Here is a 17,451-nt window from a genome sequence, read left to right on the forward strand (position 1 = left end):
TTAATTAAACTGTTTTTCTCTCAGGTCAAATGTGAGTATTATCATCACTCCAAACTAAGAACGAGCACCGGTGAATGTTGCCAGTGAAATTTAAAATCCACTTGAAATAGCTTTACGTTTAACAGAAAGTATCATCTTTTACTGGACGCTTCCTCAGCAAAGCAACTGTTAGAATTGAAATAGAGCAGATTTCTAGACTATCAAGTGCAAAAGACATATTCTCTCTGCTTTCCTCCTGCCTTCAGAAGAAATACAACATCCTCATTTGTCTATGCTGGGTTTAACTTTTTTTTTTTTTTTAATGGGCGTGCCAAAAACATACCCATTGCCACAACTGCTCAATTCATTCCCAGGACCATTACAAGCTTCTCTGGCAAAAACCATTCTGTCATGTCTCCGGCTGAGAAGCTCTGCAGAGAGTGGTGTTCCTAGTTTCATTTGTGGGCAGAAAGTCCAGGCACCAGAGGAACAATATTTGCACCCAGCCCAAATGCCTCAAAGTCTTCAGCTGCCAGCAACCTTCACCAAAAAAAACCCTTGCCACGGGTGCTCTCCTGTACGGGGGCCAGGCTTTTTACAGAGTGTGGGGTACAGTAATGCTGGAGAATGACAAAAGAGAGGCAAAAATAGAGTGGAAGCACACGTCTACGGCTCATTAACTGACTTCAGATGACACCAGCTTGCTGGTGATTTTATGTGTGTGTGTGTGCTTTTTTCCCCTCAGCTTTAGCAGGGAATGTTTTATTTGCTTACTGAAGTTTTCACATGCAATATGTTGTTGCTGTTTTGTTTTGTTTCTTAAATCCCTTACCTATATATTTATTATAGACAGATATTATACCCTCGCAGTAAAGAAACACTGCAAAGTGCTAGTTAACTTCTCAGAGCTGACTGAATAATACCATAAATACAAGGGTACTGAAATGACAACAATAAAGGGATCTGTACTTTGAACAATAAATATGAACTGTAGCTGTGCTTTGGATTTTATGCATGCTCTAGCTAATAGGTATTCAGCTTGTGTGGGCCACTGACATTTAAATAAACACATGTGCAGTCCAAGGGGGTTGGCTGCAAAGCCTCTTGTCAATTGAATCCAGCCCTGGGAACACGAATAGAACAGCTCAGGATTGCAGAAATTCCACGCTGGGCCAGCCCTTGGTGGTATCTCTCCTGAAAGCATAAGACATCCTCCATGGGGGGGAAAAAAAGTGACAATGGGGATGAGGAGGGGGTGGAAAACCCCGAAAACATGTGGATTTAAAGAGATGCCATAAATATTGCTAATGAAAATGTCTGCCCTTTGCTCGGGGAGCACTCAGCTTCTCTGGAACTGAGCTAGCCAGTCAACCTTAATAGCATTCATACACTGCATCAGGAAATAGAAACAACAGCGTCAAAAAACGCCTTTTAAAGAAAACCTTTTTTTTTTTTTTTTCTCTAAAGCAAGGCCGCGGTACAGTGATGTAAATCCATTCAAGAAACAGACATATGGGTTGACAGGATGCAGAAGGATCTGGAGACAAACACTTTCTGCAGTGCACGTGCTTCTGAGGCCACCTCTGCATGCACAGACTGGCTGGATTATGGTGGAGTAAGTCTGACTGCATTGCTGGAAAAGGCGAGGACTAACACTGCAAATCTTTCTTTTCCCATTCCAGCAAACCACTTGGTAGTTCTCAAAATCAAAAATACCTCGACAGTATCAGTCACACTGAGAGGCTACAGGCTAGACTGTAATACTCAGCACCTCATTGCAAAATAACAGAAGGTAGAGGAAGGCTGTGAGGTGCCCCAAGCACTTGTTTAGCATGGAGCATGTAAACCACAGGTGATGCCATAAGCATCTGTGGGACTTCAAACATTCTCCATCAGTGTCACGGAGAGCACAGTTTCACATCCAGATGTTAGCTTTTCCCACCACCACAGCATACCATCACAGGTAAGGGGTAGCCCAGGCATAAGACGACACCAACTCCAGGGCTGTCAGCCTCTGAAAAGGGAAGTTAAAATAAAATAAAAATAATAATAATAATAATAATCCAAGGGGGAATTCAGTGAACTACTTAAAGTCTAGTTTTAACACTGAGTAAAGCAATAGAGGCTACATAACCGTATTAAAGATAATTAGAGAATTAGGCTGAAAAAAACACGCTTCTGGTAGCTAGAATCATGTCTCCTGGGGAATTCTTTGTGGGCATCAATGCATATGTAAGTAGGGGCAGTTTAGCTGATACAGTGTACTATGGTTTCTCAAAAGCTCTCTCGCCAGGGGCTCCTAGGAATTTAATCTCTCCTGGGATTAGAAGGGAGGTTCTCAACTGAATTCAAAACCAGTAGAAAATAGGGAGGGACAGGTAAGAATAAATGGTTATTTTTCACAGGGGAGACAATCCCAGTGGAATCCCACAGCAATTTGGGCTCTGACATGGGTTGCTCTCAGAGCAGAAATGATCGAGAAAAGGGATACAGCAGCAATCTGCTGAGGATTGCAAAGAAAAAAAAATAACTTAGAATAGCAGAAACACCCTTCTGCAAAGAGCTGCAGGAGGACTGAGGGCATGGTGTTAAAACAGAGTATTGGGTGCTGATAAATAGCAAGCAGCCCATAACCAAGCTGGCCTCACCATGGTTTCTCCATTTGCTGTTACCCACTCAGGAAAGAGAAGCTAAATCAACAAGAACACCAGTTCGTTCCCAAGCGGTGAGCGAAGAGGGGAACAGAGCATGAGGAGCTGCCAGGAAATGGCCTGAGAAATCCCCCCCATCAAGGTATTGGTTAAGCCTGGCCAGTTCCTCTGCTGCCTGAAAAAGACGTGACTTCTTGATCTCTGTGACATTTTCTGTCGAATCAGGAGGCACCCGGTGGTAGTGGATGTATTTATTGTCACACCCTTCAACATTACAGAGCAGTGCCTGATGCACATCCTTAGTCAGGCAGCAGACTGAAAACCACAACGAAGCACTTTTTCCTGCACATTATGGACTTTGCTACCATAGGTGGTTGCGGAGGCCAGAAAAGTAAGTGCGCTCCAAAGGCAGTTAGCCAGAATAATGGAAAGCAAGCTGAACAAAAAGGTCTAGGGAACTTAAAAACAGAGAGAAAACCTCTAGCTCAGTGAGCTGCTAAACTACAGCCTGCTGGGAGTGGTTGCTGGAGTCAGCGTAACTCCTGTTTTTATGCTCCTTCCATTAAGTATCCACTACCAGGCAATGTCAGAGACAGTGTGCGATGCTTTGGTCTGTCTTAGTACAGCTGTTCCTGTGTTTCACAGATTAACTTTGGATCCAGACATAATGGGTACAGAAGGAAAACATTGAAAAAAAAAGTCTGGGAGAGAATGTCTAGCATGCGTTCCTAATGGAGCCAATGCTTTCAAAACTGTTCATCTAAATATAGTTTCTAAAAAACCGCTGAAGTCAATAGGGTTTAGGCATGGATGTAACTTCTAAAGCATGCTACTGGTGCAGGAAAAGAGGATTTGGAGCAAGGGGTATTTTTCCTAGAACAGCCTTCTTGGTGGGGAACAATCAAAGGCAGGACCTCGTGGGAAGCATCCAAGAGGCCAGGCAGATGAAACAACCACAATAATCAAGTCTCCAGAATCAATGACTTCTCATCAGCAAAACCATTTATACCTTCCAAAGGAAATTAAGGATGAAATAATTGAACTACCAGCCATGCCTGAGACCTGTCATCCTAAGCTGCCTTAGCACCAGAGGACTGGGTAGATCTAATGTTCTCCAAGTCTACATTTAAGAACGGAGAACATACGGATGAGTAAGGATATAACCATGGACAGGCACAGCATGGCTTCTGCTGCACCAAAATATGGCAGCTGGGTGAAGGAGTTGGCAAGTATATGGATAAGGGAGGCACAGTGGCCTAATCTACTTCAATTTCCCGAAAAGTTTCCAGTATTTTCCTTCACTGAGTGCTCTGAGATGCCATGGGATAAGAGTGAAGGTCCTTGCACAGATTAAAAATAATAAAACCCAAGAAAGAACAGGAAGCAGAAGGTGCAAAGCTAATGTTAGCTGAAGCTGGCAATCCAGAATTAACTAGGATATTTCAGTACTTGCTCTCTTCTGCTTTCGCAGGAACAGAACAGCATAGCTGCCGTCTCACTGCTGCCCACCACCACGCTGGTGGAGCCTCTTCCCTTGCAGCAGCCGCAGTCTCCTGTTGATTTCACTGAAGCTCTGGCTCACCTTCCTTGTCAAGGAATGAGATCTCTGCTTTGGTTTTCAGCTCATTTGCTTTTTTCTGTAGCAGTTTGATTTGTGGTTGCTAGCAATACCTCAGCGGCTGCTCTGCTGCATAGCAGAGGTTCCCTGAATCGCCATCAGCCTTATTCAAACAGTCTTACTGTGCAGGCAGCAGGCCTTGTTGGAAAGATATTCAGTCTTTTGAAACAGGTTGGAAATCAAGTTCACATTCTTCTATACTTTTTTTTTCCCACAGTATCCTGGACGAGGTTGCTTTGTAGGACATTTCACAAGTGGACAATTCCCAAGTATCGCTTTTTTTTTTTTTAAATTCAAAAACATCCATTTGCCAGACATTTCCCACAACACGCATTTCTTGGAGAAATATTCCAGACTGCATCGATGCCTGCAACCAGCCCCACACATGCACACATGCTGAAAGACATTATGGGATGCCACCAAGCACGTCCTGCCCAGGGGGAGCTGGAGGCAATGCTGAGGCTGATGGATGCACCTGCCTGGGCTGACAGCTCTGTTTAGGAAAATGACGGTGCTGGTTTAGGTGGAGGTGCGTGCCCATCTCTGACTGGATTCTGAAAATCTAGAGGTGCTGCTGAAACCATGACACAGAGAAAGAAAATGCAGTGTGTTGGGGGATACAGTATGTCGGGGGTGCAGAATTGACCTGGAAAAACTGGCTTAAGTTCTGCAAAACCACTGAGAGGAAGAGGATGCTGCATTTATTTACAGGAAATGCACTTATCCACACTGAACACAGTCCTGACTCCACTAGTGCCCTCCTTCTTCTGAAAAACCAATCTGGGTCAAGATGCACATACGCAGAAATCCATTCAGTGCTCACCAAGGTCAACAAGACTCCTGTTGATACCAACAGACATTGGCGCAGCCCCCAGGTAACCCTACACTTGGACCCAGACCCAAAGTTAGCCGTGGGTGTGCCCGAAGCCCCTAGCAGGATTCCACCATAGCCAGCCCATTTGCAGCACTTCTTCTGGGGACCAGGCCAGCCCTGCTGGAGTGGCCAGTGCAGGACCTGGACCCCAGCCCCACTGAGCCACCCAGCGGGAAGCACAGCAGCGGTGCCAAGCCTAGGAGCGGTCTGAGGGAATATATGCAAACACCTGCCTGAAGGCAACTGCACGGGGACCGCCAACTCGTTTTCCACAGACTAGAAAATATTTACTATGATTTCCATTCCCCAGCAAGTGAGGCTCAGATGTCATATTGATTGGGTGCAATGTAAGAAGCTTGACAGACAGAAACGATGCGGAGCAATCTGGAAAGCACGGGAAGCTGGGCTCCACAGAACAACGCGTATTTTTCAATACAACCACACGCAAGCCTCTGCGGGTAGGAACAAGAGGACACGTTGCATTTTTAGGACAAGGGACTGAGCTCATTGGGGACTGAGCAAGAGAGTCCCAAATAACCAGCTGCACAGGTACCTGCAGGAAGAAAGAGGGAGATCTCACTTCAGTGCTTGGATGAATGCAGAGCAGAAAATCAGCACAGGGCTTTGGCAAGACCCTGGCTGGAAGAGCACAGGAAGTACATCTGGAAAGCAGCTCCTCAGGAAAGAGCCACAGATCTTAGCTGAAGCCTGGAAAACCTGCCCTTAAGGCTAAGGCTGAAGCAACTTGTCTCCTCTTTGGCTGGAGAGATGCTCTGACCTGTCCACAATGGCCTGTATTGGAAGAGCAGGGGGAAACTTTTTCTGCACAAAGGGTCCATGGAATTTGGGAGAAATAGGCTCAGGAGAGCACTGCCACAGCACAGTAAGACTCAGGCTCTGGATGACCAGAGAAAGCGCTGATGTGTTAGCAGCGAGAGTAATTGAAACAACTCAGCCACGTGGCACAGCTCTCCCTAGCCACTGTCAGACAAGTCTGTAAGTCCAAAAGAGATGTTTCCCTAAAAAATGGGTCTGAGAGGCCCCCCCCCAGGAAGCCTTCTGTTTAAGAACCTGCATCCTTTCCAAGGATTACTACAACACCTGCTTTCTTGAGGAAGATTATGTTTTCTACCCTTAGGTTTTCACAGAGTTGACAGGATAGGGTTCCCAGACTGGCTATATTATTTTCTTCCCATGTATCACTAGACAATCTAATTTCTTCATTTGTCTGTAGTTATCAGATAGTTGAATTTATTTTAGTTAGGGGAATATTTCCTTCAATAGCTGAAGATAGCCAAATGCCCAAAAAGATCATTTTAATTCTGTGAGAAGCCGTTCTACGATATTATGATAATATCTGCTATGTATTTTGATGATCTACTGCTATGCCTTAGGTTCTGTGTTGAAACAGCTGACTCGTGTTATTGAGCATTATGTAGATTTGTATACACTCAGCTGAGTTATTGCTAAAAAGTAGTCTTAGCTAAGCATCATAGGACTATACTTCTTTGTGATGGAAAGGTGGTACAATTGGACTAGAACCAAAGCTGTAACTCTACCTGTTCCTTGATGGACTGACTGCTGTTATCAGGGAGCCCTATAATCCTTACCTGCAACAGGAGACACTGCTCACGTCCACAGCACAGGATTCACGAAATGACAAAAGAGACTGTCCACCCCTTAGGGAACTGCCCCTTTCTGTCTCCAACAAGACAGCAAATCAAATTTAATTCAAATAAAATTACTGCAGATAGTGGCTGCAAATAGTACTGTTCGCGGCCATACAGGAAATTATACTGGAGAGGAAAAGGGCTTGAGAATATGGGGGCAGGGAAACATCTTGTCTGTGACTGAGACAGAAACAAGGAGCTACAAGACCTGGATAAAGCACACGGTATGGTGACAAATGACTGAAAATTGGTCCTAAAACCACCCCTTGAATGTCACTCTGGAGCAGAGACATGCTCCAGCAGGTACCTACCTATGGACCAGAAGGGCCTGCCTGGGACCATGCCTATAGTCTCACCAAAAGCTCTCCTGCAGCAAGAAAACCTGGGTGACCCCCATCTCTGGTTCTATCTCTGGAAAACAATCCACTGATCCACCAGAGCCACCACAACTGCACTTGTTGCAGGAGCCGGGTCTTGTGTTGTGAGGCAGAGAAACCTCTTGAGAAGCCCCACGTTGCAAAGCAGCATCTTCGCTTCCCTCCCAGTTAATTTATTTCCAGATTTTTTAGATGGATTCTCTTGTGATCTCTTATTCCTTGACAGTACTGCCCTTTCAGTAGGAAACCCATCTCCTTCACTGGTCCCAACTGGCACTGCTGAAAAACAACCTTTCCCTTGCAAGTTAATTATAGGAGAAAGCTGTTGTCTGCTTTACTCCTTCCTCAGGCAATGAGACACTTGGCCACAGGGCCCCCTGGTGCAGTCAGTCTCATTTCGGAGGTTGATAAGAGTAAGAGGGAGAGAAATCAGAGGATCCACCTGGTTATGTCACCCTCGCAGCTCACCTGTAGAGCCAGTAGCCACTGGCCCTTGCTATTGTTTTCCAGGGCCTCTGGCTAGGAACACTTGTGATCTTAAGATTAGTGCCTATGCCACTTTACTCATATCTTACTCATTATACATGCTGCCAAGTACACAGACACTCCTGAGTCAGCCCCTTGAATGGAGCAAGCTTGGAGAACCTGAAAAGACTATGGATGTTGTTTAAATTCAAAACGTGCGTGGTCTGTCTGGGGTAAGGTCCATGAAGCTCCTCAAGTTTTGTTCAAACACCTCTATTCCAAAATACATGCTCAGCAGCCAAATGATTTGTCTATAATTCCTTTAAGCAGCATTCCCAGAGAGGATGGGAAGTGTTTTTAGGAAAGCAAAATATTTCAGCTGAATGAGCTGGAAAGGAGGTAAGATCCACAAGGGTCTCACCTGGCTGGCAGAGGAAGCCAGGAACACAAACCTGGGGGTCACAGCCCCAGCCAGCTGGAAGGCTGCCTCCTCTTGCAACCTGAATTTTCAGGCACTGACAGTTTTAATATTTGTTCTTTCTAGATTGCCGAAGCAACAATAAATCCTAATCCACAGATTCTACTACCAGCATGTGAATCTTTTATTACCAGATACCTGCTGAGAGTTGCCTGTGTTGATATTTTACTGACAGCAGAACACTTCATACCCTGTTATTATCTGAAACCACCTGGAAAAATAACACATCCAGAAAGCTGCCATGAAGACATCCTGAAGATGGAAGCTGCCATCAATGATGCTGACACTTCAGGATGTAATCTAGGACACTATTCATGGTTAGACCATCTATGCTAGCTCAAAACAAATTCAATTAATTGTATCACTGGAAGCCAGAGTACTGTTCATAAGGTAATGGTCTTTTTTTATTTTATTTTTTTTACAGACAGTATGAACTATATCTTTATGAGCACCCAGATTGCATACTACTCTTGCTTTAATGTGCTCACATTTTCTTACTCTTGCTTATCTCCTTGTTATATGAACTGTAATCATACCTGCCTTGCAGTGCTCCAGTGAAATTGTCATATCTGAGTGCAAGTTGCTACAGGCCTGATTTAAATTCTCTTCTGATGGGCTGAATAGTCTTTTCCAGTCCTAATAATGTCCTGAAACAATCCCACTATTCCAGTGAGAAAAGCAGGCTGCTTCACAGCCAGCAAGCAATTTTGCACTGGTTCAGAGTATAGGAAGACTCAGGTCCTTTGAAAGACAAAGGTAAATGCAAGTTAAACCATATATTGACAAGGTAGTGTCACTGTTTCCCCCCCACTCTTTATAGTGTTTCCAAAATACTCAAACTTATTTTTTCTCCTTTTGTTCTCTCCCACATAGCAAATATTAATCCCTCCCTCCCCCAGCTAGCCCCTTGCCATGAGCAGAGATGAAATAAACAGCTGGTCTGCTCCTGCCAAGAGCAATTTCACCTCCCAGCAGTGCCAAAAACACCGTTGCCTGCATCCTGGCATCAGCCGTTTCAGCACAGCCTCACGAACAGGATTTGCACGGCCAGCAATAGAAAGAACTTGGCTTTTCATGTGTCCGACCAAAATAATGTCTATTTAAAAATATCCCTGGCAAGGGAATGTCTCAGAGCACCTTAAAACATACATCAAGCTACTTAAAATCTGCAGGGACTCAACAAGACATCAGAGCAGAGCAGTTTAACTTCACAGACAGCAAAGAGGGTCATTGTTAGAGCTGCACGGGAAGAAAAGCACTTCCTTTTCAAAGGGGAGTCGGAAATTGAGTTTAGTTTCAAGGAGGGTTTTTTTGGTCAGCCTGAGGTTTGGGTTTTCTTTTTTTAAACTCCCCAGTGGAAGGGGAGGCAGCCAAGCTCCAGGACTGTGCTGCCAGCCAGCTCTGCAAGGAGAAGCGCTTTGCCCAGCAGCAGAGGACTCTGGAAGCAGATGCTGAGGCAATCTTCTCTTCTACCCAGCAGCCAGCCAGGAGAAAAGCAGCATGAAAATAGGTAAGCATCCAAGGAAACCTGTTTGGGTTCCCCTACACCCTCCTTGAAGTCAAACTGAGCCAATGAAACATATCAGCTTCAACACAAGCAGATTTCCCCCATCAGTGTTACCTGCCACCAGGAGAGTTTCTCACGGAAGTGACAAGTTGCAAGATGCAGGTACAAACAGCAGAGGTTGTCCCAGCAGGAGCCAGAAGGTAGACCAGTTACACACAGATCTCCCAGGTGCTCTGCCCTTCAAGAACAAGTTCCAGCTCCTGCAAAAACACACTGTGTTAGTAAGTGCAAGTTATGCAGTCTGGGGTGAGAGGAACTGGTAACAAGGAGGCATCAGCAGGAAAGAACATGCTTTCTGCTGAGGCTTAGCTTGAAGGAAAAAATAGGGAGATGTGTCTTTCCTGGGCTGGAAATGTCATGGATACTGGAGCAACAAGCAGAATATTTTGGGAGAACTCAGTGCCAGGAAGGCATGCTGAGATCCCTGGGTTGCAACACCAGCAACCATTTTACAAGCCTCACACAATCTCCTGCTATCGCCTTGAGGACAGCAGCCCCTCCGGGGGGCCTAGCAGTGAGGAACAAGTTATTAACACAGACCACACCAAAGAGAAGCCAGGTCCAGAGAGAGGCTTCCTGCCATCTCCACCTTCTCTGGGAAGTTTCTGATCCTCTTTCCATATCTATGAATGTTATGGGCTAAGACAGCAGAGCAAGAGCCAGCAGAGAGAGGCAACAAGGATTTCTACCAAAGGTCCTGCTACAGAAGGGTCCAAGTACAAAACGCATACAGAACTGGCCATAAGCAGCAGAGATACAGAAAAGAAACATTTTCTAGGCCTGCCAAAGGGAACAGAGTGGGAAGGGATGCTATTGCCAGGATTATACCTGCGTCAGCCAACTGTGGTAAGAACAGCAAGAGTGGTAGCCAGGACAGTGCAAGGCATGGGGCATATTGGGCCAAGAGTTAGCGATGGGATTAACAAGGTACAAAGCTGAAACACCTGCAGTTGACCTGAATCTGTTGCAACTAGTTTAGAGACGTTGGCTTTCAGGAAGGATTCCTGCAGATAGAGAAAGCTGTGAACATCAGGAGGTGTGATGCTAGAGAGATGGCTCCAGGCAGCCAGGATAGAAGTACCCATGGGCACAACCCAAAGAGCAGCCACTCAGCTGCAACAAGTACCCAGGGACAAGGCACAGGGTGGCTGTTGTGGAAGGAGAGACACAACCCAGGTGAAATCAATGTCATGTTTGCAGTAGTAAGCAGTTCTAGGAAAAGGTGTTGGCTGCATAGCCCCAGCAGATATGAAGACGTTTCATATACACGAACTACAGAAGAAAACCAGTACCAGGTACATTGCCAGCATGTTCGGTTGAGGCCAATACTAGAAGCAGAGGAGCCTAGGAAAAGCTTGCAGTTCGACAAAGGAAAGAGAAAAGACAAATTGTGTTAGCAACAAAGAATAGCAGAGCATTGCACATAGACCCACAAGCTTCCCTTGCAGCAACCACACACAGACAAGCTGGAAACCAGTTCAAAGACCGCAAGAAATGAGGAACTACAAGGTTTAACATGAGCTAAGATAATCGGTTGCCATGCTCCAAATCACGCATTTCTCCTCTGCTGAGGAGCTGACCAGAGAGCATCTACTTGAAGCAGTAGTGCAGTACTAGAGCAGTGGATTCATAGAGTGAAAAGGTTGTTCTACATCCATGCTATACCTATTTTAGGGTTTTACTTTGTGTAGCTCTGGTCTGATCTTGCAACACAGATGCCCATTAAAGTCAGTCAGGCATCACAGCCCCAATCTGAAAGAAAACATTACTGTAAATGCACCCATAGTTAATGTGGTCTGCCCCCATGCTGAGTCTGTGCTACATGGGAGCCCACAGCAGTGCAGTTAGCACAGATGTTCCAGCATCTGCTGTGCTCGTCGCTGGGATGGTGCCAGCATCAGCACGACAAGAAGGGGCTCAGGGAACGTGGGTCTGTATTTGTGTCAGAAACCGTTTGCTCAAGTTTTCAGTTTTTAGGTGATGCAGCATTAACCAGGAAAAAAAAAGCGGGGGAGGGGGGGTGTTGTGGAGGTGTTCTTGCAGGAAATAGCATGTGTGGCTTTCACATAGCACCCAGAGCTTTGTCCAACTTTGAGACTCATGAAAGGTTGTGTTGTGCCACTCTGTCCCCCTCTGTTTTCCCAGCTTATTGCTTTCTCTGCTGGTACCTTGCCTGATCACCTGCCCGTGCTCTACCTCTGCAGGCCTGGAGCACTGTGAATATGAGAGGAGGACAAACAAGTTTGTTATTGATGTGTTTTGGCATTGCTCCATTTATTATTGATGCAGTGGGTAAATGATGGCCTGTTATCCATTTCCCCCATTGTAAAGTGTTAATATCAATTATTAAAAATAGTCTGAGGCATGAAATATGGGGCATGAAAGCACGTGCCTGTGAGTGATGGGCACAGCTATGATACAGCTACATCCAAGCTGCATCCTTAACGTGACAGCTCTGAAGGCTGGTGCTAACTGTTCATACAAGCAACGGCAGCCTCTGCAGTGCCACTTTCTTCCCCTGGGCACGGCTGGAGGAGTATTGTCTGGAAGTGAGAGGCTGACAGGTAGAGCTTTCCAAGGCAAACTAAAGATGTAACCCTGCTGCAGGCCCCTAATTCTGTAGGGCATCAGCTGCCAGAACCACACCACTTCTGGAGGCAGCTCATGGTCACATGCAGGAAGGCAAGACCCACATCAGGACAAGGGAAAAAAAGAAAAAAAAAAAAAGTGCCAGCATTAATTTCAAGTTCCAGTTACTATGCTCTGCAGGAAAGAAGACTCCCTGGGGCTGGAGCACATTCCCCAAGGAGGAGGAGGGCCTGATCCTTGCTGTGGTGTAGGAAGTCTCAGCCTCTGGCTCCAGTTCAGCCATTTCATGTCATCAGTTCTGCATGGGATGCCTCAGATGCCCAACAGCCACTTTGCTGTTTTGCTTGGAGTTCTGTTTGCATGCAGACAGGTGATGCTCAAAGCCTGCAGCTTAGCCTTTGTCACCTCCAGGGCAGCATGCCATCACTTCCACCCCTCATCAGCATGGGCATGCCCCTGTTGTAGCAGGGGAAGGAGCAGAACCATGTTCTCCCACTCCTCGAGGGCCCCCATAACTTGCACCCCACCAATGGAAGGAGCAATCCCCTTTGTTTTGGACATGCTGCTGGAGAACAACAACACGGAGCAGCACAGCTAAAAGACAGGATGTTAAACTCCTAAATTTGCAGTGTGCTGCCTCAGGAAAAAAAAAAAAAAAATGATGAGGTGAGAATCACCAAAGCCAGGCTTGCAGCAATCTCATGAGCTTCATGGCTCCACAAGAAAAAGAGGGCCTGTCATGTGATGGAGATATTTTAACTAGTGTCCCTTGGCTAGATAGAAAACAGTTCTTAAAACTGCACACCCAGAGCACAGTTTTCCCTCCCTCTCTCCCCCACCCCCTTCTTTCTGGGGATGGCAGGCGAGGAGCAAATGCTGGGTTTATTCATCCCCTCTCCATTGATTGCAGTGTGCGTCACTGACTGCACGAGTGTGGGAGGTGCAAGCGTGCCTCACAGCCAAATCACCAGCCTTTCAGCTTAATAACACCTCAGGGGATGTGGGCTCTCTTCCCCTTTTCAAAATAAAAACAGGAGAGGAAATAAATGTTCCAATAATATAAACCAAAATGAAGGGGGGAAAAAAAACCCTACACAGCAGGAGGTGAAAGAAAAAATCAACACTTGGGAAATAAAAAGCATTTAATTTTCTTTTGCATTAGGCAGAAAAGAGTTAAGTGTCAGGGGTGGATGGAGGCTGGTGAGGATCCTGTGAGGATGCTGGGTGACACAGGAGGTCACTGGGTTGCATGGGACCCGGAGAAGGACTGTGCCACTGCTGTCCGGCCAGGTGACATACAGTTGGAGCACAAGCCACCAAACACAAAGAAGCTGGGCAAGATGACGCTTAAAACCACAAAGAAGCTGCTTTGCCAGACCTGGCCAGTTCAATGGGCACCTGTGCATTTTTGGGAGCTCTCTTTGTTGGGATGGCTTAAAGGCTCGGGATGGAGCCCTGGGGAGAGCCTGAAGCCAGACGTGGGTGTTGAGGTGGTTTCACTGCTGGCAGCCACTGGCCGAGCATCTCCGAGCCCTGCAGACCAAACGCCAGCACCGGCAGAGGCCCTGTGGCCTGCTCCCGTGGGGGCAGGCCGTCCACCACGCGGCTGCAGGCCGCTGCACACTTGCTCTCTGATATTTTTATCCCTGAAGAGTTGACACAATAGCCCAGGCATGCTGATCAGGCAGACACGGCCCTAGGCTTTTATTAGAGAGCTGGCATTTTGTTTGCTCGGTGATTCAAAGTGGCCTCTGCAGGCCTGCTATGGTCCATGGGCCGGGAGGCTGTACCAACGGCTGGCAAGGCTCCACTACCAAGCCAGGGGGGCTCGCAAAACCCTCGACTTTCCCCCCAAGATCTCCAACAGTGCGTTCATCTACTCTCATTGCGATGAAAAATCCAAAAGCACAAGTGCTTGGCACCGTGGGAGGACAGTGGACTCTAGGAGCCTGGCCTCTGTATGCACAAGGAGCAGGGGGATGCTGCCCACCCGCGGGCAGCCACGTGCCGCCACACGCCAGCTCCTCTGCCCGTGCCGAGGAGCCCACGTTCCGGCAGGAGGATGATGTTTTTCTGAATGCGTCCCCATTTATAATGAGACATTACTCACAAGCTGGAGAATAAAATAGAATAATAGCATCTATCAGCGTTAGTCATGTTTTAAATGCTTACCTTTCAGAGCAGCATGGGACTTGATAGGATAATCTTCCCATAGACACGTAGGAAGCTCTCATTGAGGGACACGGCCCTGTTGGCAAATTATAGCTTGCTGCAATTTGTGCTGCTACTCTGGATACTTCTGCCAGGGGGCTGAAACTGGGAGCAGGGGGAGTCTGCAGACCCTTACAAATAGGTTCAGAGCACAACAGGAGGTTTCTGGAGTTTTCTGAACCCCAGATACCACAATGCTTTTGGCTCTTGATGCCAGGCCATACCTGAGCAGTTTCCAAAAGGCTTTTTAATCCCCTTCCTCTAGTTTTTTTGACTCCAGCATATTCAAAGACATATTTCTTGGCCCAAACAAACCCTGCATTCCTGGAAAAGTACATGCACCGATTTAGAAGAACAAACTCATTTTGCACATGTGGAACCAGGGCTCAAACTTCTGCGAGCGAGGAATGCTGCAGCCTCCCGCAAGCATCATGTTTGGGATGCCTTACCAGAAGCGGCTGGGAATTTTGCAAAGAGGCAGATTAAGCTGGGAGAATGAAGTTTTGTCTCAAACCCCAAAATGCTCCACTAGTGCATCTGTTTTGATGATCCCCTGACAAAAAGCAGAAACCCCTTTGCTGGGAAAGCCCCGCTCTCCAGCATCCTATCTGGGGTCTGCCCGTTTGGGGAGTGCAGCGAGACAAACTGGCTCAGCACCAGGACCACTCTGTTTCGTTTGAGAAAATTCATTATAGGATTTCAGCTCTGTGAACAACAGGTATCTTTTTCTTTTTTTTTTTTGCCCATGTTCAAGGCGTGGTAAAATCTGCCAAACAGTCTTTTCTGTATACTTAAGGAGATGATGGAGAGGAAATTTGGTTCCCAGTCAGATGCTCTTAACCAATTTCAGCACTGGCGAGACACAAGAGAATAGCAATTTTGCACAGCAGTGCAGTGATGTTCCCCGTAGCCTCCTGCAGATCTGAGAAAGATTTCTGTGACATATTAACCAAACAGAACAGAGGAGGTGGGAGAAAGGCTGGTGCCTCATGCTGTGTCCCTGGGAAGACCCCACTAAGCTGGCTCACCTGGGATAAGGGCATTTTGTCCTTGCTGGCTGCCAGCCCTGGGCCAGCAGAGGAGGTCACCTCACTCCATGCCCATTAGATGGGAGGTGCAAATTCTTCCAGCTCTGTTAGAAAAGACAGGCAGCCTCAAGGACCACAAAACCCCACCTGGTGTCCTCACCTAAGGCCTTCTTTTCCAAAAAAAAAGAGGTTGAGGAAAGCAACAAGGGAAGGAGGTACAGAAGGATGCTGCTCCTCACCCAGGCTCACACTGTGGGGACTGATATCCTCAGGCTGAAGGAAAGGCAGAGAGAGGCTGTGACCCATCAGCAAGGATCAAGGGCATGTCTGCCACTGCATGGCTGAGCCATCAGCCTGCTGATCCTCTGTGGGACTGGTCCGGTAATTAGGAAAAGCAGCAGGTGATTGACATGATGGAGCTCTTAATGGGGCAACTGTGTCCCCGCATGCCTCCATCCCTCCTGGGACCACGGACCTGCTCAGCACATCAGGGCTGCAGATCCTGGTCCCCACTACAAAGAGGGGATGGGAGAGCAACAGCTTCCCCTTTAAACTAAATAGGGGTTAAAAAAAAAAAAAAGTATTCTGCACGTTTTCAAGCATGAGACTCCCATAGAAATGGTCCCCACAATGTTTAAACCATTTGGGCTCCTTCCTTATGCTGTTTCTAAGTTTGAAGAATGCCTGCTGGGTATGATTAATATTCCTCCTCCTACACTTACCCGTTACTCCTGACAGCAAAAATTAAAACAGGAGCTTCTCTTCATTCAACCCCAACCCACAGGAACGTGGCGACATGGGGAAAGTTGCTAATAGAAAAGGGGAAGGTTTGTAGATCGGCAGCATTCACAGCCAGAAGAGGTGTAGCTCTCATTCAGCAGCCCTGATGGATGCGATACCCCTCACCTCCTCCCGACAGGATGCTTGGCACGAGCACTGCTTGGCAGGGCTGGGGAAGAGCCAGGGCAGAGCACACTGCCTGACTTAATTCGGGTCCCTCTCCCATGGTAGGGATGCCCGTGGGATCAGTGCAGCCTCGCTTGCTCCAGGCAGTGTTGCTATGGGCACTGCTGCCTAGGAGCAGCCAGCAAGGCAGGGTATAAAGAGGAGCCGTCCCAGAGCCTTCAAAATTCAGCTGCTTACTATGCCACACGTGTTTCTCCCCTCGCCTTCCCTTCTTTTTCATGTTTCAGGTTACCTCTCACCGTAAAATAAAGTGATTTTATCCTTAATCAAAGCACTGTTGGTAGATGTGTTAATTCATGTATTTAAACAGATGTTTAACAACAGGGGGGAGAGGCAGCTAAAAATAAATCACTATCCTGAGCACCCTATTCCGCATCAGCTGTGTCTTCTGCATGTGTCCCTGTAAATGGTGTGTGATGGGGTGAGTGGGGGGACGCATTGCCAGCCCCTCAGGAGGGAGAGCCCCGCGTAGTCTGTAGCTGTTTTTTTTTTTCCCCCCACAGTGTGGGAAGTCATTTTGTGTATGTGGTAGGTGGAAGGGGAGCATGCTGCTCTGCATCTCAGGGAGGACTCGAGGTCCTCCAGCAGACACACCACAGCTGGCTGAGGGCTCATTCCCCCTGGGCTCAGCACCCCGATGTCTCACCCCAGACAGCCCCCACAATGACCACTCGCCACCTGCAAACAGCAAGCCCCAAACCACAGCCATCGGATCCCCACAAAGCTGGTACCCCACCAGTTCACCCTGCTTACTTTTGGCCAGGGATAGCTGGCTCACCTGCCTTTCCTTCATCACCTCTCTGCAAAAAAGGGGTGGGAAAGTCGATTGTTTCCCCCCCACTTCACCATCTGGCTTGGCTGCAGCAGATCGCTAAATACCAGAGGGCAGAGTTCAGCTTTGATTCTGGAGCGCTTCAAGGGACGTTGTGCAGGAGACAGTTACACGATGCTAATGAGCCAGAGATTTCCTTAAGAAAA

The 17,451-nt window shown here is 47.2% G+C and overlaps 1 long non-coding RNA gene across 2 annotated transcripts in view; it reads right to left on the reverse strand.

Moving 5' to 3' along the window:
- The window catches only part of LOC121072345, a 33,712-nt gene that overhangs the window by 7,016 nt on the left and 9,245 nt on the right, over window positions 1–17,451 (reverse strand). Inside the window, exons 1-2 of one of the 2 annotated variants that reach the window (XR_005821141.1) lie at window positions 10,508–12,965; window positions 9,734–9,879 (exon numbers count right to left, since the gene is read on the reverse strand). This is a non-coding gene — a long non-coding RNA (uncharacterized LOC121072345). Of the gene's footprint in view, window positions 1–9,733; window positions 9,880–10,507; window positions 12,966–17,451 lie in introns of those variants that run through there. The other variant, XR_005821142.1, reaches the window with a different exon arrangement.

Source organism: Cygnus olor, chromosome 6 (assembly GCF_009769625.2).
Source record: "Cygnus olor isolate bCygOlo1 chromosome 6, bCygOlo1.pri.v2, whole genome shotgun sequence".
NCBI classification, from domain to species: Eukaryota; Metazoa; Chordata; class Aves; order Anseriformes; family Anatidae; genus Cygnus; species Cygnus olor.